The following is a 7955-nucleotide window of genomic DNA, read 5'->3' as shown; positions in this document are numbered from 1 at the left end:
GAAAGCATGTCTTGTCAACCATTATCTCCCTGCACCCCTTATCTCTGAGTTCCAGATAATTTCCTCATCCCCACTTGTACAGTGTGTATTTGATTGATGTATGTATGATTTCCTTTATATTAAAGAAAATGTTTAAAAACTTGAAAGTGGTTATTGAAAGACTAAGTCTTAGGGTGTGGGGATGGTGACTTAAGGAATTGGAAAAAAGTCAGGGACCCAGTTAATACAGTGAGGCTAAGCTGTTGAATGATGAGGAAAAATCAAAGATAGTATTACTGTCCCCATCCCAATCATGATCATTAAATCATCCACAACTACCATCTTGTTGTAAAATGAGAAAATTCATATGGTAAAATACTTTTGAGAAGCTAAGGGGAGTCCCCGTTTCCCCAGCTTCTATGTTCAAATATGTCTCAGAATTCCTCACCTCAAATACAACCAAAGCCCTGGTCAGTGCCCCAACTTGCCAGAACAGTGAGGAAACTCTTTGACTCCCCACTTCGCTCCTTACAGAAGTAGGCCTGAATAGAGGAAGTCCTCTGTCATCTTCCATTCCTACATTCAACCAAAGCCCCAGATATTCCCCCAGCAACTCTGCTGAAAGAGTTAAGCTTCCTTTCTACTGTTCCCACTATTCCCACCCCCAAAAGAAGCAGAGTGGAGTCACCAGTTCCATTACTTCCAGCCACCAACCAGGACCACAAGGACCCCATTCTGTTCCTACCCTGGACCCTGACCAAAGTCCCTACTCTTTTTTGGTATCATGTTAAATAAGAGCAGTGAGAATTTTCTTTGATTCTTCCCAGCCCCTGGCCTCAGCAGAGGGGAGTCACTTGACCCCCACTTTTTGGGCCAACCCCCTTCTAGCCCATTCCCAAATGGAAAAGCAAGTCGCAAAGTTTCAAAAATTCACAGAATCTCAAAGCTGGAAAGGACTACAAAGTCTATACAGTCAAGATTCAGTCTTTACATGAATCCCATCTGGATCAACAGGTAATCATTTAGCTTTGACTTCCAGCGAGAGGAAACCCACTATCTCCTGAGGCAGCCAATTCCATTTTGGGATACCTCTAAATTTTAAGTTTTTCCCTTGCTTCCAACCCAAACTTACTGCTTTGTTGTTTCCACCAGTTGTTGCCATCTCTATGCTTGAAAGTCAGGAAAAATAAGTCTATTATCCTTATTCCTTATGACCACCCTTCAGATACTTGAAGACAACTACTATGTCCTATCTAAGTTTTCTCCTTTCTAGTCTAAATATCCCCATTCCTCCAACTAATGCTCACATGATATAATCTCAAGGGCTTTCACTACCCTGGTTGCCCTCCTCTGGACATTCTCCAGCTCCATGTCTTTTTAAATTAGGGCCACTCATTGGGACAATTTGAGGGTCATTTCTGAGTTCTACAGGTTTTAAAATGAAGAAACTCAACCATTTTCCCCTACCACTTTCAATCATACATTTGGTTTATGATTGTTTATGGATTGTCCCTTCATTCTCTGTCTTCCCTTGTCAGACGTGTAGAATATTGGCTCAATTCTGGGAGCCATAGTTTAAGAATCAATCAAACAAACAAATATTTATTAAGCATCTACTATGTGTCAGGCACTATGTTAAGCTCTGGGGATACAAAAAGAGGCAAAAGACAGTCCCCCCCACCCTCAAGGATTTAAAATCTAAAGAAAAACATTGATAAATTGAAGAGTGTCCAGAAAAAGGCAATAAGGATGGTGAAGGATCTTGAAGCAGTTGGGTGGTATAGTGGATGCAGTAACATAGTTCTGAACTTAAAGTCACAAAGACTTGAGTTTGAATCTTACCTTAGGCACTTAATAGCTGTGTGCCTCTGGGCAAGTCTCTTTCTCATCTATAAAATGGAGATAATTATAGTACCTCTGTCACAAGGCTGTTGTAAGGATCAAATCAATTAACATAGACTTTGCAAACTTTAAAGTATTATATAAATATTGCTTGTAGCTATTATTGTAATTATCAGGTGACCCAACTGAGAACATAGAAGGTTTTGGTGGGGAAGAACATTTATGAGAGCTCCCTTTAAATGGTTGAAGGGCCATCAAGTGAAGGAGGGATTGGGCTCGTTTGGCCCTAGAATTCAGAACTAGAAACCGTAGGTAGAAGCGGAAAAGAAGCACATTTAGTCTTGACATCAGGAAAAGTTTCCTAAAACAGTTGTCTAAACGGTGGTCAGTTCCCCCTTCTATCTCATCCTTACTAGTGGCCTTTCCCATCCTGTTCCTTTGGTGCCTACCAAGAATGAGAAGGAAAACACTGTGTGCGAGAGTGGAAAGGGTGTTGGACCTGGATTTACCTCCCACCCTCTGCCACTTACTACCCATGTAGCCTTGGGCAAGTCACTTAACCTCTGTCAGCCCAGTTTCTTCTTCTGTAAAATGGGAACAATGATACCTGGAGTTCTTACCTCACAGACTTGTTAGGGTGTTCAAATGAGATGTAGTTCAGGAGGTTTCATTTACGCAAAGCCTTTTGCAAAACTCAAAGCACTATAGAATGATTATTTTCAGCTCTTTTCTTGGGTATTGTCTCCTGTCTTTGTTGCTATTCTACTTTAAAGCACCAAGTTCTTCCATCCTCCAACTACTTATTTTGCTAAATATTTTCCAATGACATTTTAATCTGGTTCAGGCAGTACTTGGGAGGGTTGTAGGTTGCATGCCGTGGGCCATGAGGGTGGGTTGGGGTGGGGGAGGGCAGCCGTGTTTGACAGCTATACTTTGCTCTCTAGGACAGAATTTTGACATACTTAAGTGTTAGATGTGTTACGTCAATGGTACTAGTAGAAACACAAACAGAGCACACTCTTTTCGGGACACAGCAAAAATCCCCCATACTTTCTTAAAGCAAGGTCTTCCAGCCTCCAGCCAGATCTATCTGTGTTTGAGTAAGGAGGATGAAATGTTGCAAGGGGAGAAGGGAAGAAGAGATCTGCACATCTCCAAATGTTAGGCTCTTGGAAAAACATTACAGATGAACAGTGATTTGGATCCAGAATCGAAGATGGCATTTGAAAAACTGCCATGCTTTCAACAATCCCTAGCAACTTCCTGCAACAAAACTTCCCCCCTTTAACTGCATTCTTTCAAACATTCTATATGCCTGTAAAAAAAGGACTATCACAGTCTTAGAAAAATCAAATTTGTGGGTGATCCACAGGAGAAGGGAAAGGTATATGTTGGGCATGAATAAGCAGTGGCATATTACCAGGGATGATTTGTATGCAGGGAGCAGTATAAAAGATGTAAGCAGAATTGATCAGTGGAGTTTTCCAATCAACTTGATGAGCTTACTCAGCAGTCAGCCTATATTTAGGACTTTTGAAAGAGCCTCTTTCTGTTGTTTCAGAGTATGGATGTGCTCACTGATTCTTATGAAGAAGACAAAAATAATTACTTATTAGAATTAGAGGTGTATTGGCCGCTTCCCAAGCTACCCTTTGGTGTCTCTGTGGAACAGGTTTCAATGACTGGAGCTGACCCTCAGATAATTTGTTTGGCTAGGAGTCTTGAGAATGGATTCATCAAGCATTTAATCAACCAGCATTTATTAAGCTCCTACGGTGCTAGGCCCTGAGGACACAAAGACAAAAATGAAACATTCCTTGTTCTCAAGGAGCTTTGTTCTATCAGAGAAGACAGTGTGTACATGTGTTAAGTATGTGCAAAATAAATACATGGTAATTTTTTTTTTTAGAATGGAGGGCTCAAATAGTTAGAATTAGGAAAGGCCTCACGTAGAAGATAAAATTTAAACTGAGTTTTGAAGGAAACCAGGAATTCTAAAAGGAGGAGTTGAAGAGGGAGATACATACACACACACACACACACACACACAGAGATATCCAAATGCATATGGATATATATGTATGTGTGGGTATATATGTATATGTATATGTGTGGGTAGATATGTATACACACACACACACACACACATATGTGTGTATGTATTTTGTTCCCCCCCCCAGATATAGATGGAGCTCCATGTGTGAAGAACAGCAAGGCCATTCTGGCTACACTACAGAGTGAAGCAAAGGTAGGTGGGTCAGGCTGTGAAACATTTATATTAAAAGGCAGGCAAAAGAGTTTATATTTGATCCCAAAGTCAATGAGGGGAGGAGGAAAAGGCATTTGCCAAATGCCTACTGTGTGCTAGGCATAGGGCTAAGTACTTTACAACAACCCTGGGAGGTAGATACTATTATTATTCCCATTTCACAGTTGAGGAAACTGAGGCAGACAGAGGTTTAATGACTTCCTCTGAGTCACACAGTAAGTAACTGAGGCTAGATTTGAACTCAGGTCTTCCTGACTCCAGGCCCAGCAATCTAGCCACTGTGCTGCCTCACGGCCTCTATGTAGAGAATCATACATGATCAACAGGGGATTAACTGGGTGAGAGCTGAGCTTTAGAAAGCTCGCTTAACACATCTAGCCAAGATGGTTTCTTGCATGGAGGTAAGCAACCCAGTTCTCAAATCCCTATTCTAACAGTAACTTTAAAATAATACTAGATGGAATAAGGATCAGTAAATCCAAGGTGCAGCTATAGTGACTTCTTTTCACCTTGTTCATTGTTTAGTCATGTTTGATTCTTTGTGACACCACACACATATCACACCAATGCTATCCTTGGGTTTTTCTTGACAAATGATACTGGAATGGTTTACTATTTCCTTCTCCAATAGATTAAAGTAAACGGAGATTAAGTGACTTGCCCAGGGTCACACAGCTAGTAGGTGTCCGAGGCCTCATTTGAATTCGGGTCTTCCTGACTCCAGATCCAGATCTCTATCCACTCAGTCATCTAGCTACCCTTGAACTCCACAAACCATCAGCCAGAAGCCTGCAGGCTTCAGGAAAGGGGAACTTCCAGAAAAGTCAGTACATACAATAGCCTCCCAGCATGTGAGAGACCATCTAGAGACAGGTATAGCCTGGCAGGGTACTTTAGCTGGATGCTACTCACAGTATGGCCTTTGTAAACCACCATCTTGACCAGAAGTATTAAGTGACTTTTCTAAAGCACAGCTCTCACCAAATCAGTCCCTTATTGCATGCCTACGTTCATGCTAGTGCTTAGAGCAGGACTGCGTAGGCCCTTGGGCTCCAGGGTCCCTAGCCCTTGGTTCTGAGATGCTATGGAGAGTCCTGAAGAGCCAGCATCTGAACTGCAAAGATTCAGAGATACCTACCCCTAGGAGATAGAGAAATCTGGTCCTCTTCTAAGGGTACAGGAACTCTGGTGACCCAGGTATAGAACAAGCAGGGCCATCCAAAAGCATAGCAGGAGACAAGGCCTGGCCCTGGCACAAAGCCCCAATTTAGAAATGACAGCTGGAGAGATGAGTAAACTGAATAAGACTGCCATCATAAAAAAATTATAGATCTAAAAATATTTTTAAAAAATTCAACTAAGAAGAGAAATACTGTGTAACAGCTACAGTCAGAGACTCAAGGGAAAAAAAATGATTTTCTACAAGGACTCCATGAACATCTGGAAGAAATAAAGCTCGCCATTAAAAAAATAAAAGCTCTATAGGAAAGCATTGGAAGAAGAAGAGTTAGCTTAGATCAGAAAGTGGTAAACCTTACCCATGTAACAGACTCCATGAAAATTAGAGTAGACCAAACAAAAATCAGTGACTCCAAGAGTAAGAAATAAATGTTAGATCAAATCAAGATTGAAAAAGTAGGAGAAGATATAAGATATCTGATATATAAAACAACTGACCTAGAAAACAAGTTAAGGAATAATAATTTAAGCATCATTTGGACTCCCAAATAATAAATAATAAAATAAAAACATAACAATAACATAATAATAATAAAAGACATAATAAAAAAGCAACAACCCTATTTCAAGAAATCGTAAATGATTTATTAGAACCAGAGGGCAAAGTGAAGGTAGAAAGAATTCACTCATCCCCTCTGAAAGAAATCTCAAAAAGGAAAATTTCTAAAAATGAGATAGCCAAAATCCAGAGCTTCTATGTCAAAAAAAAAAATTACAAACACTAATAACTAACAAATATGTAGCCCTTATTACATAAGTGCACCATGCTAAGTGCTTTACAATTATGATTTCATTTGACCCTCACAACTACTCTGGGAGGTAGGTACTATTATTAAACAATCAGATATAAAGTTCAAAGACCCGCTCCAGGGAAGCCATGGAAAGAGCAAAACTGTAAATGGTGGAAGGCAGCCTCCTGAGTCATGCACAAATGTGAACTGGCTCCATACATGTTCTTTACTTCCAGGGTCTGCAATGCTACAGACTGCCAAGAGAAGACCTACCCAGGTGAGATCTTCTGCTCTCTTCTAGTGTGATCTGAGATCTCACCTTGCTCACAGCTGAAGAGCTCGTTTTATCTTATGAACAGGATATCCCAAAAGTCTTAATGCACCTTTAAAGCTTAAAGCTGCACTAAGACTTTTGGGACACCTTGTATTTTCTGGTATACTCTACACCAGGTGTGAGGAACCTGTGGCCTCGAAGCTACACATAGCCCTCTAGGTCCTCAAGTGCAGCCCTTTGACTGAATCCAAACTTCACGGAACAAATGTGAGATTTGAATTCAGTCAAAGGGCCGCACTTGAGGACCTTCAGGGCCACTTGTGGCCTCAAAGCCACAGGTACCCCATCCCTGCTAAACTGTATAACTTCTATTATTTCTGTTTGCTATTTTTCTTGGATAAATGAGCTTACTTGTTATTCACTATGTATAACGGTCTTTTGGGTCTATAAGGTGAAGACAGGCTAAATTGGTAAGGGTAAGCTAAGGGCTGCCCTCTCCCTTAAGAGTGATCAGGGGCTCATATTCCTAGACCAGATATATTGAGAGGTGGGGTGGCAGATAGACACAATTCCAGCCCAATACCCCTCTTGAATCGTAGAGAACAGACTGCCTGACCTCTCCTTCCCTATTCTCTCACCCTAGCCAATACTGGTGGTGCAGACAGAACCCTTCTATTCTCGGCAGAGGTGGGTCAGGTATTTAGACAATGCACCTACATATGTAATTTCACATATTATTGAGCTGTGACTGTAGGGGTGTGCTGGATCCAGTTCATGGGGCAAATGTTCCATCTCCATTGCCAGCATTTACACCACTGAAATAGTACATGCTACAAACCAGAGCTTGATTTATTGCTGTATTGATTATCTTCTAGACTTAAGAAAGTGATGGAGAAAATGTTAATAATACCAATTAAACTTAAAAGGGTGTCACGGGTATCTTTTTTCCCCCAGAGAGTCAGTTGTTAAACATTTACCAGCGTACCTTTGGCTGTTAGAAATTTTAAAAGGAACAATTTCAAGGGCTCTTAGAAAGAACTGATGCAGGGTAAAGTGAACACAACCAAGACAAGGATTTATATGAGGCAAATAACATTTTAAAGAAAAACACCTTTTAAAGACTTAAAAACTCTGATCAATGCAGTAACCAAGCACCACTCCAGAGCACTAATGAAGCATTATACTCTGCCCCTTCACAGAGGGCTGATCAATTCAAGATGTAGAAAGAGATATGTATTTTTGGAAATGGTCATAATGTAGATTTGTTTTGCTTATCTATACTTATTTGTTATAAAGGGTTTTTCCTGTTTTTAACTTGGAGGAGGAGGGGAAGACAGGAAGGAGTTACTGGTGATGATGATGATTAAAAAAAGTTAAAAAACTTTTATAAGAGCATAGAGAATAGAAGGAAGTTCAGAAGGCAGCAGAGATAAGCAAGACAATTTTACAAGTAATATGTTAAATTTACTATATATACCCAGATACATATATATATATATATAGGTTTTTTTTTACAAAGCAAGAGATATGCAATTCACAATTTCATCCTTTCTGAGTATTTACAATCCTATCTTTGTGTTCTATTTTGTTTGTAGAAATGCTCGTTTTTTTGTGTGTTTCT

The sequence above is a fragment of the Vombatus ursinus genome, unplaced genomic scaffold (genome assembly GCF_900497805.2).
Source record: "Vombatus ursinus unplaced genomic scaffold, bare-nosed wombat genome assembly UNPS02014906.1, whole genome shotgun sequence".
Taxonomy (NCBI): domain Eukaryota; kingdom Metazoa; phylum Chordata; class Mammalia; order Diprotodontia; family Vombatidae; genus Vombatus; species Vombatus ursinus.
Note: the sequence above shows the minus strand (reverse complement) of the source record.